The 18,477-nt window shown below is 41.2% G+C and overlaps 1 protein-coding gene across 4 annotated transcripts in view; it reads left to right on the forward strand.

Annotated features, from left to right (window-relative positions):
* FOXP1 (forkhead box P1) overlaps positions 1–18,477 on the forward strand; it is a 610,533-nt gene that overhangs the window by 214,820 nt on the left and 377,236 nt on the right. For all 4 annotated transcript variants that reach the window (XM_023510637.1, XM_012802528.2, XM_012802529.2 and 1 more), the window contains exon 4: positions 3,928–4,022. The gene's annotated coding sequence lies outside the window, so the exon portion shown is untranslated. The remainder of the gene's footprint in view (positions 1–3,927; positions 4,023–18,477) is intronic.

Raw genomic sequence — 18,477 nt, forward strand, 5'->3', positions numbered from 1 at the left:
AGCATTTGCTTATATTTCACCTCTTAGAAGGTCAGTATTGTCATCTAGAAAACGGGACTCCAGCGTCTCCACCGGGCGATGGGAAGGTTAAGGAGGGAAAGACGTGCCTGACAGATTTCAGAATACTTTAGCTGTGGGTTCCCGTCCCTCTTCTGCCCTTAGCCCAGTTAGAGGAGCCAGTAATCACAGCAGTGGAACATCAGCAGAAATCTCCCCACACTTGGAGCTCTTCTACTTACTCAGGGTTGCTTGGAGACTCAGGGAGTAAAAGCCAGGGAGCCAGGGAGAAATTAGAAACCTCCCCATATGTGGATATGAGATACTGGCAGCTGTAACAAACATTCCGGAATCTCAGAGGCTTACGTCCCTGCAGGTTTATTTGTTGGGCGCCTCATGGTGTAGTGCTGGTTGGTGGCAACAGGGCAGCAGTGGCTCGACTCCACCTGGTCTCTCCGGGACCCAGGCTCGTTCTGTACGACTGGACTCACTATCTCAGGAACTAGAAGTTCTCCATGGTATCTCTGGGCCCACAGTTAAGGGAAGACAGAAGGTATTAGGGACGGTGCGGGAGTTTTCTGATCAGAATGAAACACATACTCCAACTCTTTGGCCAGAACTTGGTCACAAGGCCCAACCTAACTATAAGGGATGCTTAAAGATACATTCCAGCTGTGTGTCCAGAAAGAAGAAATGGACTTGGTCAGCATTTAGCCAGTCCCTGCCGCAGACTGACCATATTTCTTGGATAATTATGGAGGGGAAATGCTTGCCACACACATACTGCCCAGAGATGCTGAGAACCTGTCTGTAACAGGTACCCATGGAAAGAGCAGCATTCAAAAACCGTCATGCTGGTTGGGAACAATTTATCTTGATACTTGTTTAAATATATTTAAAAAATTAGCTTGCAGTCTGAATCTGCTTCCCACATGTTGTATGCCATTTAGGCATTTTGGTGTTCTAAAATTACAGATCTATCTCTGAGTAAGTTTAGAAATATATACTTAAGAAATGTTGCTTGCAGTGACATTTTCATTGCATGGACTCATATTTATTTTGCTGTTTTATAAAATCCATACATGGAAGCCATACATGGTATTGAGTAGAATTTTTAATCCATGATGGCAGATAGAGCATTTGTTGAAATACTATTGGTTATTTAATTTGAATTGAGGTTAAATACAATGAACCATATTGAGAGGATTTTCAGTTTTCCAATGTCTTTGATAGGTCCAATATACCTTTTAAAAAAGTTATTCATTTTAACTTGTGATTATATAAATATTTTGGGATTATAATCACTATAAAACAAAGGACAAAATTTATCATACTAAAATGGAAATTTAAAATACAAGACCTTGACTCCAAGGTTTAGGGGACAAGAAACAAGATGTATAAAAGGATATTTAAAAAAACCCCACTTTTTAAAAACCTCTCAGTGGATAGTTTTATAATAGATTTGGGAAAAACACAACTGCATTTATTGATGTATGTGAAGATCATTGTTTTAGACAATTTAATCAAACATCAGACTTTTGTAATACTGGGAAAACACATGAAGGCAAGATTTTGGTCATTCTATGGAAAAACTAACTTTAAAAACCCTTCATTCCAGGGCAGTAGATGAGCTAATACAAGGGAGGGGGCTGGGGGAATGAGGGAGTGGGGAGAGGGGAAGAGAGAGGGATGTGGGAGGTGTGATGGTGTATGGGACATCCCTTGGGGGTAGGACACAATTGTAAGAGGGACTTTATCTAACAAATGCAACCAGTGTAACCTAATTCTTTGTATCCGCAATGAATCCCAAACCATAAAAAAAAAAAAACAAAAAAAACTTCATTCCATATCATAAAGTTGGTGAAGTTTATTTGAGACAGAAGTTGCCCCTGACCATATTGTGATCCAAAATCAAGCTTGTCCATAGGCATGTGTAATTAAAAATAGTTCCCCCCCCCCCCGCACTCATGGCTTTTCCTACTACCTGTCACTTTGTCCTTGATGATACAGGAGGCAAAAAACAAGTTGAGTTGACAAGGTTGGTTTTCCAGTCAGCTGTTCCTTATTTTCTCCGGTGCTTCTTTGTTATATTAGAGAGTTCAAATTTGCTATTCATGAAACACATTTTAATCAGTGACCATATCAGACAAATGGAAGCTAAGCACTGGTTAGTATGTTGAAAATAAACGTAAGGGCTCTCATTAATGCCACTGTCTGAATAATTAGTTGAGCATGGAGTCCCGAGCAGCAGTGAAACAGTCCAGTTTCTCACTGGAACGACAGGCTGACAGCCCCGTCTTGGAGGATGGTCATTAGTGTGTCCCGCCATCAATGTCATGTTACTGTGTCAAATTAGTTAGTGTCCCCTTAGGAGAAAAGCTGGACCTACAAATTATCCTCCTACATCCCCGGAAACTGTGTTTGCAAAACCTGCGTTCAAGTGTGAGCAAATTATTAGCACGGCTCATAAATTAGCTAGTTTACAGGCTTATAACATTTTACAAGTAGATAATAAAGGCAGAAAAGTTTTTCAATTGCCTTGTCCACATGTGAGAGCTGTGATCTGCCGACTTTTCCTTGAAGAGTCCATAGCTGATAGTTTTTTATTAAGAGGAGGAAACACATGGGGTGTCAGAACAAATGTTTGGAAATGTAGAATCTAAAAGGAAGCAAGTGTAAGTCCATTGAAAACAACATAATTAACTTGGTTATCTCACTGCGCTGATAAGTTGATGACAATGGTCCCCTTTCTTGTCATGGCAGTTGCTCATTAATGAGTTCACCAATTAAGTTTGAACGATTACAGCCTTTGCCAACTGAAATTAACTTAAAATGTATTTTTGATGCATTCCTATCAGACTCTTAAGCTGCCTTATTTTAGAGAAAAAAGTGCTAGCACAGCACATTTAACCCATGTAAGAATGAAGATTCTGAAGCCGTGATGTATTTGGCTAACAGTTCATGCAGCTGATACCTAGAAAACACAGTCTGGACAAATGTATTCTGAATCGATCTCATCGGTTGAAGAGGCACCCACCGGGGGCACCATCTCGTTCTTAACTCTCTTCTGAGTTCTGGTAGACAGACAACCACATAGTTTCCGGAGATAGGTGCCTATTCAAATCATAAAACTTCATGTATCTCCTTTTTAGTTTCAACTTCTCCATCTGATTAGATTAGAAAACGCACAGGTTCACAGAGGATTGCCTGAATTTACTACTGAAAGAGAGCGGCGCTCCCGCCCTTCCCCGAGGGCTCATGCTTTCTACTCATTCTGTAGTTTTATTTTTCTGGATTAGACAGAGTCCCTTCTGTAATCTTGAGGGCAGCATAGATGGCATTATTCTCTCAAGGATCTATGTGAGGAAAGACCCTGGCATGTGATACCCTGCTATTGACAGCTATTCACAAAAACTTTCTGAAAGTGCTTGAGGAGGAGTTGACTTATCTGTCAGCAGCTTCAACTTACTTGGAATTAGGTTTGGTAAATATTCTAATAACTCGAGTAAGCCACGAGAGCTCGCAGGCTCAGCACATGCACACACTGTTCCCATGAGAAGGCTGTGTCACAACCTCCTCCCGTATCTGAACTGCAACTGAAGAAAGAGTTGCTAACTGGGAAGTAAGATTTGTGTCTCGCTGGCAGCAGAGAGCTGGTCTGTTTTGTAGGGGTGCCTGTGTCTGTGTATTTATTTCCTCTTGTTGCTTCTACTGTGTTCAGTGAAAATAGCTAAAAGACCAACACTTGTAGCGAAATTATAATTTAGACTCGTGAAGAAAGGATAATAGAGACACTTAGACACAGGCTTGTATATTGAGGGCAAGGATGCTGTGTCAGCAGGGGACACGTGAGGCTCACGGATCTGTGCGGGTTTGGAGCATCACACTTCGCCTTCTCACTTAACGTCTTCTTTTCTTTTTTGCTTTCAGTATCCCCCTGTGTGTTGCAGTCCCGTGGCATTATGCATGCCCCCACCCAGTGACCCCCGGCTTTTTATGGCTGTGAGACGCATTAACATTTCAGGGTAAGTGCCAAACACCATTGGTGTTGTGTACTCCCTAAAAATTACCATCCCCCTGTGCCGGCAACAGGCAGTATTAATCCGGGGAGGATAACGGACTGCCTCCAAAGCTAGTAGGCATATGAATAATAGCTACCCTGCGTGATGGTTTTATTGTTTTTAAGAACGGGGTTCATAACTTGGATCGTATCTGTGGGAAGGTGGCCTAATGCCGAGGTTGGCAAACTTCATTTGTTAAGGGCATTCTCAAGAGCCATACAGCCATTTTTTGAAACTAGTCACTACTACTGTTACAGCACAAAAACAGCCATAGATGATACGCAAACAAATGGGTGTGACTGTGTTCCTGCGAAACTTTATTACAGTAACGGATTATGAGCCACATTTGGCCTGAGTGCTATGATTTGCTGCCCTTTGATCTGATGCATCCGAGGGGGGTCATTTGACCTGTGAAGCTGACCCCTCTCTGCTGCCTGTCCCTCTGACCTTGGGCAAGCCATTTATCTGGAAGAAACGGGAATGAAAAATACCTGCCCTTAACTACTTTGGAAGATGTTGTAAGGATAAAACAGATATAATGTATGTGAAAGCACTTTGAGAATTTAGAAACTGATTACCAGTGTCATGCTGGGCTCTACAGTCATTCTGGTTCACCTGGTGGAATATGCCTGCTTCACCTTTTCAATCACATTGGGCTTTCAGGAGCTAAATGAGTGGGGGGAAGGCGCTCTGATTTTCTGAGTAATGTGGTTTGTCTATACGTACCTTCTGTTTTATGGTTGACAGACAAGCTGTTGAAATTTCTTTTTTAGTATCAAATATGGACGAGGGGATATCCTGGTAGATTATAGCAGGCTAAAGATCAAATGCCAATGAAGAACGATTAGATTTCCTTTAATCATAAGAATCTGAGAGGTGCTGTAAGATCTTCCACCTTTAATGTAGGCCTTAATAAATAATAGTGCTGCGGATGTCTACAAGTATGTTTGAATTTCACAAGTTTTGCATGTCAAAACTTGGAGACAGGCTCAACAAATACACTTCCCTGCACCACTAGTACTAATTAGGAAGGAAGGTCTTAGTTAAACAAACAGCTTTGGGAATCAAGGGGTAATCAGAATCCCAATTCATGAATTTTCTAGTCTTTTTTTTTTTTTTTTCTTCACAGAAAAGATTATATAGAGTGGTTTTCAAACATGTTTTCATATCAGTACCTCAGTTAGGAATTGTTTCTGATAAATAGAGATGCAACTATGTAAGTGTAAAAATTGGACATTCTCTCTTACAAAGGCATCTGGGGGAAAGCAGTCTGTTCCTTCCGTCTTCCTGGTCAGGGGTATTGCTTCATCCTCCAGGTCACACTGTAGCTGCTGGCTCTCCAGCCTTTGCCTCTACAGCCTGAAAATAACAGGGAGAAATGCAAGAGAAAAAAGTAGCCCTCCTGGCTGATGTGGACTGTTTTAAAGTGCTTTCCCTGGAGCCTTACCCAGGGACTTCTCTGTGCATCCTATTAACCGACCCTAACTCAGAAGGGCACCGAGGAAGCGTATCCTTAGACGTGGTCAATTTGGTGAATTCTAATACTGAAGGAGAAAAGGTATATGGTTACCGAGAAACAATTGTAGATCTTTACAGAAAATTTAGATGTCTATTTTTCTTACCTAATTTATTTTTAATTTTTAATGAATGCTTTGTGCCTCCTATTGACTTGTGTCTTGTAGGCATTTTATCTGTTAGACTTTCAGCCTATCAGATTCTTAGCAGAGATACTTTAGGACCATAACATTCTTACTGAAAGTGCCATGGCAAATCTGAGAAATACATTTCTTTCTCAAGAGAGCTATAAAGCAGAATTTAAACTCTTTAATATGCTAATGGTTTCTTTCATGTGGGTATAAGATGATTTTGTTAAGGCTTAAGTATCAACATCAGGTCCTAGCAATATGGGGACTCCCACCCAGTTCTCTGCTCCGCAGTATGTGCAGGGGATGTCACTGACAGCTTTTGCACTATCCCTCCATTCTTACATGGAAAGGTTCAGAGACAAGACAGAACTATCTGATACCCTTCGTTTTTGTGATTTGCGGCTCTCCTTATTTCTGCCAAAGACTTGCCTTGGGATTGGGAGGGGGGAAGTGAGCTACCCCTGTCCAAGTTTTCTATTGCAGATTGGGCTATAAGTTATTCTTGTGAATGTGTCTGTGTCATAGAATGAATAGAATGAAACTTCCCAGCCTGTGATAGGTGATATAAAACATACGGTAACCGATGCATTCAGAAACTTTTATTGAATACTTGCTGTGGGTACAGGACAGCAGCATGGTTAAGAGTGTCTGCTTTGAAGTTAGATCAGCTTAGACTCAAATTCCACCTTTTCCACTTCCTGGATGAGCAATCCTGGGCAAGTTACTTAACCTTTCTGGGCCATGGCCTCCTTATATGGGAAATGTGGATAAAAATAGAAGCTAACCCGTTGTGAAGAGTTAGTGAGGTGGTAACTTGTGAAGTTCTTAGCTGAGGTTCTGGTAGGTAATAATGCCGGCATTGTGCTGGGCACCGGCAGGGGATATGGAGGAAGTCCCTGTCTGGGGCTGCTTCACTCACGGTGGCTGTTTCACAGGCCATTGCATCTCACCTGGGATTCCCTTGTGAATTTCAAGCAGCACCTTGAGAGGTGGCCCTGATGCCCATCTTGAAGGACACCTACAGCCATGTATACAACTGGACCAGTCCTGCTAGCAGAGCTTAGGTCTCTGGGTCCTGTTTTGACAGTTTCCTGAGAGGCATGCCTTTCTTTTTTTATTCCGTTTTTTTTTACTTAGTCAGACAACAAGGCCTGCCTTGTAAGCAGAATTCACTAACTGCTTTCAAGTTGGTATTGCTGATGATAATCTGAAACTGTAGGGTTTTGCTCGTGCAGGCTAATGCTCTACCATCTCAAACCCTGTCCCTGCCTCTATGCTGACTCTGCAGAACAGGTACTGTTCCCCCACAGATCTTTTTGGGAGTGGCCCTCAAAGAACAGTGCCATGTGTACACAGAAGCTACTGCATGACTGTGACAAAGATTGCCAGCAGTACTCAAGGATGGCCTGGTGGGCAACGCATCTCAATATTGGGAAACAGCAGCAACCATGTAACTGTGGCTGTCCCCTGCGTTTTTGAGGACTGCTGAGTGAGATGAATAAGAGTCACACCACCTATAATTGAGAGTCTGCAGTGACAGTTTCATTGACACTGAACCCCGTCACAGAACTGATATGGTCTTGGGGGGGATTGACCCCAGCCTTTGTCAGTGCGGTAAGCATCGACCTGACCTAGACTCAGCTTTTATCAGGTTCACCATGTAGAATTAGTGCCTTGAAGATCTTGCCTGTTCAAAAGAGTCCTGGAAAATTTGAGCTTTTGCTATGTGATTGCCAGGATTTTATTTAAATACCATGACTGTGCTCAAATGCATAAAACCCCCCTTGCCTCTAGACCATGCAGCTCTGCCTGGAAGAACTGCTTTGTTTCCCAGGCTCCCTCCTCACTCCTTAGTGCTCACTTTGGTTATGGACTTTGTGGACTTTGTGGACGTGCCTTTGCTGATCACCTCCCGTTCTGATTATTCTTTCTCCAGCCTCTTTGTTCCATATGTCACAGCTTCTGTCCGGTCAGGAATATACCTGTTTACCAGGTAATAAGCAAGGGGCGGCTCTGTCTTCTGTGTGGCTTCCCATGGTTAGCAGTGCCCAGTGTCCAGTGGGCATGCACGCAGTCAGCATTTGTTGAATCAGTCAGTACATTTGGAAATTTCCCTGAGAACTCAATGAATCTTTGGTACATGAGAGGACTGTATCTGGGTGAGAGAATTAAAAAAAGAGCTGTGCACATCAACTTTGTTGTAGGAGCAGAATACTGCCCTTGAATTTTCTCTGCAAAGTTTCCTCTCTAAACTATCCTCTGTGTGTCTTATCCAGAAGGGGTCACGCAGCACCTTCCCTATGAACGTAGAATCACCTGCCCTTTAGGCCTAAAGCATATTGTGGATGGTGCCAGCTAATTGCGGATGTTGGGTTCCCAGCTCAAATCCCAGCACTCTCATTCCCTGGCTTTTTGGACAAATGATTGTCTCTCTCTCTAGGATTCAGATTACTTACCTGAGGCCACAGTAATAACATCACCTGGCTCATGATGTTACTGCAAGGATTAAAATAGGTGATGCGTGTGCTGCACTTTTCACAGGGCTTAGAACAGAACAACAGTGCTGGTAACTTAGAAGGATCTGCAGAGACTGTGGGGCGCTACCCTGACAAAATCTTCTTGAGCTTTCTTGCAGTCTCCATTTTGCAGGTGTCAAAGATGGCAGAGGACCTTGATTCCTGATTATATTTGCCCTTGTTTTGTGGGGTGAATTAATTTTAGACCTAAAAAGCACAACATGAACAAGCAATGGAAGGAGAGTCTGTTTTATTTTTACTGTGAGCATGTTGACTGTTAGATGTGGATGACCTGTCGCAGATAATACAAGTTATAAACCTCAAATGCTATGATGGCTTAATGTTTGGAGTCTGACTCGCATATACAAAACCACAGAAATTCTGAGTTTGAGGCACTGAGGTGTCCTTATGCCTCCTTACTGGGAATACATTATTATTATTATTAATTTTTTTAACCTGTAAGCCCATTTCATTTTATTTATGTATATACATATATATTTTTTGCAATTTTTGGCCGGGGCTGGGTTTGTACCCGCCACCTCCGGTGTATGGGGCCGGCACCCTACTCCTTGAACCACAGATGCTGCCCTTTTTTTTTTTTTTTTTTAAACATATAATTGTGTTTATTAGGTTTCCACTTTTTGCCTTCACAACTTTAATAACAATGTTTAAGATAAGGACTAGAAACAAAAACCTTGTAAAGAACGAACCAAGATAAATACATTCAGAAAAGAAATCAGATGATTGCTGCATCGAAATATTAAGCAATAATAATAATAATGCGAAGAAAGTAGCATTGGGGCAGCGCTTGTGGCTCAGCGAGTAGGGTGCCAGCCCCATATACCGGGTAGTGGGTTCAAACCCGGCCCCAGCCAAATTGCAACAAAAAATAGCTGGGCATTGTAGCAGGCGCCTGTAGTCCCACCTACTTGGGAGGCTGAGGCAGGAGAATGGCCTAAGCCCAGGAGTTGGAGGTTGCTGTGAGCTGTGACTCTACAATACTCTACCAAGGGCAATAAAGTGAGACTCTGTCTTTAAAAAAAAAACAAAAAACCCTTACCCCCATTAAAAAAAAAAAAAAGAGTATCAGTATGGAGTCATCAGTTAACTTCTTATTATTTTTTCTCCGAAGTCTCAAAAAATAAACAACTAATATTTATAAATAAAAGTAAAAGATAATAAAAAAAAACAGATCATGCCAAATCTTACAGAAAATAGAAAAAGAAGAAGTACTTCAAAATCATTCTATTTCATCTGGATACACCTAATAGTAAAACTAAAGAAAATATATTATTATAAAGGGGAACTTACAAACACATTTCACTTATAAATGAGGGTGCAATATCCTAAACAACATATAACCAGGTTGAATTAAAAATTAACATTTAAGTAATATGCTTTGGTCAAAATTAAGTCTAATTTATGTGAGAATTCGTCACTATTTTCTTTTCTTTTTTCTTCTTCTCCTTTCCCTCACCCCCCCCCCCCATCTCCCCTTCAATACATTATGCTATTAAGATAATCAAAGTTAGTTCGATCTCCTGCCTTGCAATAAAGGGCGTCTTAAACTTCCTGTAAATTCTTTTCTATTTTTTAAAAATGTATACATACTTGATATATCTATCGTGAAAATTCATATAACTTCTTTTTTGATAGAAAACTATAGTCTGTGTAATTGGAAAGGAGTTAGGTATAAATATCTTTCATTGTTAATAGTGATTGCTTTTACTTGCTTAAAGAAATGATCTGTTATTTTTGCTATATTGTTCCATCCTGTCAGCGGGTGACATGGGGTGTTCATTGTGAATTTGTTATGTAAAAGCTAAAGCGTGGAGAGAGACCTATCTCTTTCTTTATCACGTAACTTTCTGGTGGAGAAGAATGAAATATATCAAATCACATAAGCTTGCTTACATGACTTAGAGAAGAATAGTTTATTTAAGAAATTAAAATAGTCATTTCTTTTATTAGTTTATAATTTATACCCTCTCAATGTATAAAAATAAAAGGACATGATTAAATTATAGTTAAAGGCATCGAATTTGGTTACTAATATCCTTTTTAGGAAAGAAAATGATAATGATAAAATCTAGTGAATTTTCCGTCAAAGTACAAGCGAACAAGTCAGGAAAAAACTTCAGGGAGATTCAGTGATAAATGTCTTCAGAGTGACTAACACCCAGCTTTTTTGCATCTCTAAAAATATGTAACACCCCATTTCCAAATAGAGTTTCAGAAACTAAGATAATAACTCGTGGAAGGGGAAACAGTTCCACGTAATATGAGGCTGGATTAACCTGTTTACTTGGGATGCTTGACAGGGTCACTCAGCCCTCCTGGCACTCTCCTCTCAATACAGTGGGAAAGGTTAGGAGTTTGGGGTTTTTTTGTCTATTAATGTTTTAAATTTTGCTGGGGCACCTGTGGCTCAGTGAGTAGGGTGCCAGCCCCATATACCGAGGGTGGCGGGTTCAAACCCGGCCTGGCCAAACTGCAACAAAAAATAGCCGGGTATTGCGACGGGTGCCTGTAGTCCCAGCTACTGGGGAGACTGAGGCAAGAGAATTGCCTAAGCCCAGGAGTTGGAGGTTGCTGTGAGCAGTGATGCCACGGCACTCTACCGAGGATGACAAAGTGAGACTCTGTCTCAAAAAAAAAAAAAAAGTTTTAAATTTTTGCTCCCTGGTCTGAGTGCAGAAAGTAAGTGGCAGGCGACTTTGGTTAAGATATGCTGGGGTTGAATTCTCACCGACGACTCTCTCATGACCAGAAAACCTTTTGCTCTCGGTGTTCTGATGGGAGGAGCTATGTCTCATCTTTTGTCCGTATCTGTCCCCAGTCATTCTTCAGTGTGACACCAACCATTCTCCTGCGCCCGGCGCACTTTCTAAGCATGGCAGTTTCTTTCGGGTTCTACTCGTAGATGTGATGCTGAGGCCTCCTGAGCCTATGGAGATGTACGTAGCTCAGAGAAGTTGCATTTCCTGCCGTCACCAATATCCTACATGTGCGTTTCTCCCCTTTCCCCGGAAAAGTAGTGAGAGGGGCAAGTAGAATCTTCTGAAGTCACAAGAAACCTAATCCTGAGAAATTCTGACAAACAACAGTTAAGAGGAGCACTCTAGCTTATGAAAAGCCTACCCTGTGTTAGCGGCCTTACCTGAGAACTTACTGTGTGCTAGACGTGATTCTAAGCAATTGATACTGGGTAAGTTACAATAAATCTCTGAGGTGATTACCATTCTAAAAATCCATCTTCCAGACAACCCATTTTCCAGATAAGGAAACTGAGGCATGGCGAGGCTAAACGACTTACCCAGACTTCTGTTATAAGAAGCAAAACTAGAATTTGAACCCGGGCACTCCTTCCTCTGGTTCCCTGGCTCTTAATCACTATACCATGTAGTCGCCTGTCTTCCTCATGAAAGGCATTTTCTCGAGGTGTCGGTTTGCAGGCGTTGTTTTGTCTTAGTATACATTTTTCTCTCTGGAACTGCCTGTAAACTGTGTGTGGGGCCTTCCGATTTCAGCACCATCTACTAGGTCCTGCTTGATCTTACTAGGCTTTTTAAAATGCTTTAATTCTTTTTGCTAATATAAGAGCTATGGGAAATAAAAGTATGTCCCAATATGATTAGGAACAAGGACAGCCACTTAATTGGCATCCTTCTATCTCCAGTTGAATGTGTCTGTTAAGACATTTTCTCTAGATCTTTGAGTCATTTTTCTCTGGTACATTATTCTAATTAACCTCATCTCTGTAGCCTACATTTTATTTCATATTGGCCTCTGACCACCCAATAATTGATTTGTTCCACTCAATCACCTGTGTGAAAAAGTGTGGCAAGCAAGAAGGGTCTCCTTCCCAAAGCATCAGTCCTGTCCCTGGGTGTTTTCCCGGAAAATAGGTTCAGAATGTTCTATTAGTTCTTGGAAACGTTTACCTAGAAAGCTGTTTATTTACCAGGGTGAAGATTTGGGGGTACTTGGCGGTATTACTGGCTGTAAGAGTTAGAGGGCCTTTAAGAGTTATGTGGTCGGTAGAGTTACAGATTCACAAGCTGTGTGCCACGAACTTTGACCTTCAGATATTAGTAAACCATTAGGTATGGATAAAATGTGTAAAGGCCAGTTGTAAGGGACTGCCAACAGGTAATTTTTACTTAAAGGGTTGAAATATCAGTATCTCCTTGTTAACACAAAGAGAAGATCACTTTTCATGTATCTGGATTTTAACATACAGAGCTCACCATTTATGAGGTCTCTGGTCTGAGTGACCCCTTAGGCATAAATGGGAATTAATTGGCTCATGACGTTGAAAAGCTGAAGGTAGAATTAGCTACGGGGACATGTGGAGCGAGGGGTTTCAGACTGCGCCATTAGGTCTTGGTCTTGGTCTCCTGCCTGTGGTACTCTCCATGTGGGATTCATTGACAGAGGCATTACCCAGGTTGTGCCAGGATACCCTTTTATGAATCTGTTTTCTTAGCAACTTCAGCAGAAAGGAATCTTTTCCTAAGAGTTCTAGCAGCTGTCACAGAATGTGGATTTTCTTGCTTCTGTGATTGGTCTGGTGTATGCCTTTGGCTGAAATACTCTGCAGCTGCGGCAGGACTGAGCAGGGGTCATGCTGGGTCTAGGGTCAGTCGTGTGCCCATCTCTGAAACCGGGGGTGGCCTCTGACCTCCATAAGGCAGTGGAGAGTAGGGGAAAAGGGTGCCGGTTTCAGAGGAGGCAGGTAGAATTCTGAGAAAATGGACTGTGTCTGTGAGCCGTGTAGGTGCTGTAATATTACTCGATGCACAATAGATGCATGGCGTTTGCAGAGTAGGGGAAAGAATCTTTAAATACCACGTGGTCTGGCTAACCATGACTGAGGATCATCTCTGAGATTTTCCCTGTGAAGCTGTGTGCCTACTACTCAGACATCTCCAGTGATGTTTACTACCTTGAAAGAAGCCTGTACCCCAGAAATACCACCACGCCTCTGTCCTCGAGGTGCCTGGAGTTCATTCACTGCCTGCCTCCCTCCTACTATTCATTCTTCTCTCCGGCCATCCCTTTACTGTCCATCCCTCATAAGGTCCTATGGTCAGATACTTGATTTTAACATGCTTAGATCTGCACATAGACAAGCCAAGTATAATGTGATGATAGAGAAACTCCAAGAATACTGATGGTTTGTGTGTATGTGATTGGGGAGGGGGTCAGGCAAGGGAGATTGGAAAGCCACACAGGAGCAATGACCTGGCCAGGGCCTCAGAGAATGAGTAGAGTTGTCAAGTGACGAAGAGAAAATGATCTTTTGGTGGACTCAGCATCTCTTCTGCAGGTTTAAGCCCTATGTTAGATTCTTGCTTTTGGATGACCTGGGAAAATTGGCTTATAATATATCTTAGCCCTGCTAAAATGCTGCGTGTCTTGTCAACAATGTAAATAATGTAAATAAAAAGCTGCTGCTGAAGATTTTTGCACAGTTAAGTCATACGCATCTTTCAAATTACTGCAGTTTATTATTTCCTAGTAAGTACATAATAAATGAGTAGCTAAAGCCTCCGTAAGTGGGGAAAAAAAATTTGTTTTTGAGACAGAATCTCTCTCTGTCACCCCAGGGTTGAATGCCACGGTGTCATAGCTCACAGCAACCTCAAACTCTTGGGCTCAAGAGATCCTCTTGCCGCAGCCTCCCAAGTAGCTGAGACTACAGGCCTCTGCCACAATGTCTGGTACTTTTTATTTTTTCTACAGGGTGGACATAAAGTTTGTGCGCGATTTACTGTGCACACTAACTTTCTGTCCACCCTGCGTGTTTTTGAGATAGAGATAGGGTCCTTTTCTTGCTCATGCTGGTCTCAAACTTCTGCGTTCAGGCAGTCCATCTACCTCGGCCTCTCAGAATGGTACCATTATAGGTGTGAGCCACTGTGCCTGGCCTGTGAGTGAAATTTTAGTAAGTTAAATTACAGAATTTTTTATTCCACTTTTTTAAGAATTTTAAAAGAGTTGGATGTTGTTTATTCATACATTCTGATGGGGAGGGTAGAGGCAACAAAGTATTCTAAACTTCATTTTTCTTATCTGATAACTTGCAAATAAAAACAGTACCTTCCAAAGGCTTAGGGTTGATATGGAGAATAAACATCTTGAGCCACATGAAATTTTGAGTATGATGCTAGCACCTACTAAGGCCTCCCACAGATGTCATTCATTATAATCAGAAGGCATCTATGATTTTTACCTTACCAGTTGTGAAAGGCTTAAAAATTACTCATGTCCACTTAGCTAGTTGATGCAAAAAATATTTTTCCACATGCCCTATATGGATGTAGTTTTTATTTTCACATGTATTTTATTAAAAAAATTAAAGATATTAAAGATGATGAGAATTTAGCAAAGGGCTTTAACTCTGCATGCTTTTATTGCTTCCCTGAATTAATAATTTTCAAGTCCATCATATTCTCTCCTTGGCCCACAACTCATCCCATATTTGGATCTTGGCAAATGATGACTTGGTTAATTAGGCAGTCTGTTAACTCTGATTACTAAGTTATAACAGATCAGCATAGAAACCATCACTGTGCAATTTGGATTAGAAGGCTCTTCATTTTATCAAAACAAATTTACATTTATGGATAAGTATGTTGAAATGCATTACGTTAAAATGATGCATTTCGTAAAGAAATTTAAAAGGGAGAAAGAATTATTTCTTCCGACTAAGTTTTTTTTTTTTTTTTTTTTTTAATTAATGACATTTGTCATACTCTCTTTCACTAGGAATATACTTAAAAGCTTGGGAATTTCTTTTACGGCTTGAAAATTAGAGCTTTTTTAATCCCTCGATTATACAAATATGATGGACGCGTCACATTTTTACTTGAGTATAATTTGTGTAGTGGCACGTGGTTATATTCTACTCCCGGCCACACTGGCCTGTGATATTGGAGTTACTTGTAGAACTGAATCTTGACTGTGTTCGGGGGATTCAGTGGTTACATTAGGCTGGCCCTCTTTTACAGCTGAAGGTATTGGCAGTTGTGAAATATGACGGGGCCTCCCTCTGTTGTCTTTTTCTTGTCTAATGTTCACTGTCCCTTAAGGGCAGTTGGGTATCAACTTGCTTGCCTGCTCTATTTCTATCTCCTCCTTTCATTTCTTAGCATATAACTCTTAGTATTGTTGAACATGGAATAATTTCCTAGACTCGCCAAGCCCTGAAATCTACATTAATAACTACCCCAGATTTTGTCAAGTATCAGTTAACATTTACAGGATGGAGCCTCACCCCTTCCTCCCACTTCTGGTACACCCCTCATGTGAGTACATACATACGCTCACACACACACATACACTCTGAACATTGTTTTTTTTTTGTTTTTTTTTTTTTGAGACAGAGCCTCAAGCTGTCCCCCTGGGTAGAGTGTCGTGGCATTACAGCTCACAGCAACCTCCAACTCCTGGGCTCAAGCGAGTCTCTTGCCTCTGCCTCCTAAGTAGCTGGGACCACAGGCGCCCGCCACAACGCCCGGCCATTTTTTTTTTGGTTGCAGCCGTCATTGTTGTTTGGTTGGTCCGGGCTGGGGATTCAAACCCGCCACCTTAGGTGTACGTGGCTGGCGCCTTAGCCGGTTGAGCTATAGGCGCCGAGCCTGAACATTGTAACTGGTGCCTGTGAGGGGTTTAATAGGTATTTGTTGAAGACTGAAGGCACAAAAGATGAACCATGGACGGCCTCCCACTTGTAGGCTCCTGAGCAGCCATTAGAGTTGGTCCAACAACTAGAACTCTGTCCCATATTGTCACTGTTGGATTAAATGGAGTTGATGAATTTAATATTTTTTCAATAAGCTTACTGAAATCTTGTTTTGCGTTCTAGTTCCATGGGAAATAGAGAAATCAAAAGAGGCAAAATAGGCCAAGGTGGGTGGATCACTTGAGCTAACGAGTTTGAGACCTGCCTGAGCAAGAGCTAGACCCTGTCTCTGAAAATAGCTGGGCATTGTGGCAGGCACCTGTAGTCCCAGCTACTTGGGAGGCTGAGGCAAGAGGATCACTTGAGCCTAAGAGTTTGAGGTTGCTGTGAGCTATAATGCCATGGCACTCTACTGAGGACGACATAGTAAGACTCTGTCTCAAAAAAGAAAAAATGAGAGCGAGAGAATGAAATACAGTATTCTGCCCTGACTCACAGTTTTGATCTCCTTAGTTACCTGTGGTCAGCCATGGTCTGAAATAGGTGAGAACAGTCCAGTAAGATAGTGAGCGAGAGAACCCACATTCATATAACTTACAGTGTTAGGATTATCCTATTTTATTGTTGTTTAATCTCTTACTGTGCCTAGTTTATAAATTAAACTTTGTCGTAGGTGTGCATGTATAGGAGAAAGCATAGTATACATAGGGTTTGGTACAGTTCATGATTTCAAGCCTGCACTGAGAACCTTGGAATGTATCCCTTGTGGATACTGGGGTTTTTTTGCACTTTTTTTGGCTGGGGCTGGGTTTGAACAGTCTACCTCTGGTATATGGGGCTGGTGCCCTACTCCTTTGAGCCACAGGCGCCACCCGTGACGCTATATTCTTTTTATTCCACATACTTAGTGTCTTATTGATTGATCATATTCTAGTTATTCTGGATGGAAATAGTAAACCTTTTAGTTCTTTATTTTTATTCAGTAGTAACATCTAGTTTAGGTAAAACTAGCTTTTCTAGTCTAGAAGACTCTCCTGATGTTGAAGGCAGATGCAGAAGTTTGCTTAACCCAGAATGGAAGTTGGAGTTTTATGAATTTGATTATTTTTTCTTAATTAAGGAATACTTAATAATGATAATTATGGGTGTCTCTCATTTTGGAGCAGTTACAGCTGGTTATTCAAAGCCAAAGTGATGTTTTGAGCTCCAGTTTGATGGATCTGAATGACAATCAGCGTGAATAATTCAGTTTCCTGCTGGCTTCCCTGCCACCCCATGCCTTCCCAAAGAACCAAATAAGGAATTTTTAAAAACCCAAATTATTCTGGATTATATTAATTCTTATAGTTATTTTCAACAAGGCAGTTTGACAGAGAGACACAGCCTGGGAGGTTTATATGTGAGGTCAAGCTTTCAACCCATTAATTTCCATCTTTTAAAAACAGGGCTTTAGTTACCTAATAATATATGTATCATAATAAAGTCTTGCTAATAGAGCAAAAAAGTCCTCTAGAAAACAGCTGCCTGAGGAATGAGATAAGAAATAAAGTCGACTTGGGTTTTCAAGCATCCCTTGGGATGGGAAATCCTTACACCACATCCATGGTCCTCACGAAGTCTTAATGGTAACGTTGGGAAACTTTCTCGATTAAGTGCTTTCTTAATGAATAGGTCTGTGGATACAGGCAAGCAGAGTTATTGGAAGGTTGGATACTATTACTATGTGGTTTTATTAATTAAATTTATTCCTTTAAAATGACCTTGGATGAAAACAACCACCTCTTCTGTGGTCATGGTTAGCAGATGTTTACCGTAATTCTTTGCTCAGTGAAAAAAATGTCTCTTCCACCCAACAAAAACAGCCACGTTTGCTTGGCTAAATCATAACTTTGGCACTTGGGTCTTACTTTATATATCATGGCTCCAGTCACACAACCTTTCCAAGTGTGAGGCTTAGATCACTGACTCCAACATCTGCAGGAGAGCTTTGCTCACAGTGATCTATTATGTGAGTGATTAGTTCTTATACTGTTTTTGGCGTTCGCCCTTCCTCATTGAAACCAATATCCTATATGCAAGCCTCTCCTTGTTTTTCTTGTATAAGTATGCAAGCCCCTCCTCAATGTTTAAAGCTTTCACCTAGGCCTATGGTGATTTTAGTGAGCACTTTGATCATAAAAATAAAGTCAAGGTTGGCCTTTTTAATCTGAGAATTTGATTTTTCCTGGGCTCTCTGAAATAAAAAGCATCTCCTTTCTTCACACTCTGTTCAAAAAGCACAATTTCTTATTGCATATGGGACCTACTTAACCATCTTACTCCATATATATATACACATATATATATATATAGCCAATTTCTGGTGTTTTTATTTGTTTTTACATGCAATCAGTGATCATGAACCTACAGATAGTCCCTGCCCATGCCTGCCATTCAATGCCATTCATGGTTCAAATAAGTATTTCAGGACCGGCTCCTCATCTGTACTGAATTTCTGCATGAAGAGTGCAGGTATTTTAGGACCAGCTTATCTGTACTGAATTTCTGCATGAAGAGTGCAGGTATTT

This window comes from Otolemur garnettii, unplaced genomic scaffold (assembly GCF_000181295.1).
Source record: "Otolemur garnettii isolate 467f Iridium unplaced genomic scaffold, OtoGar3 scaffold00015, whole genome shotgun sequence".
NCBI lineage: Eukaryota > Metazoa > Chordata > Mammalia > Primates > Galagidae > Otolemur > Otolemur garnettii.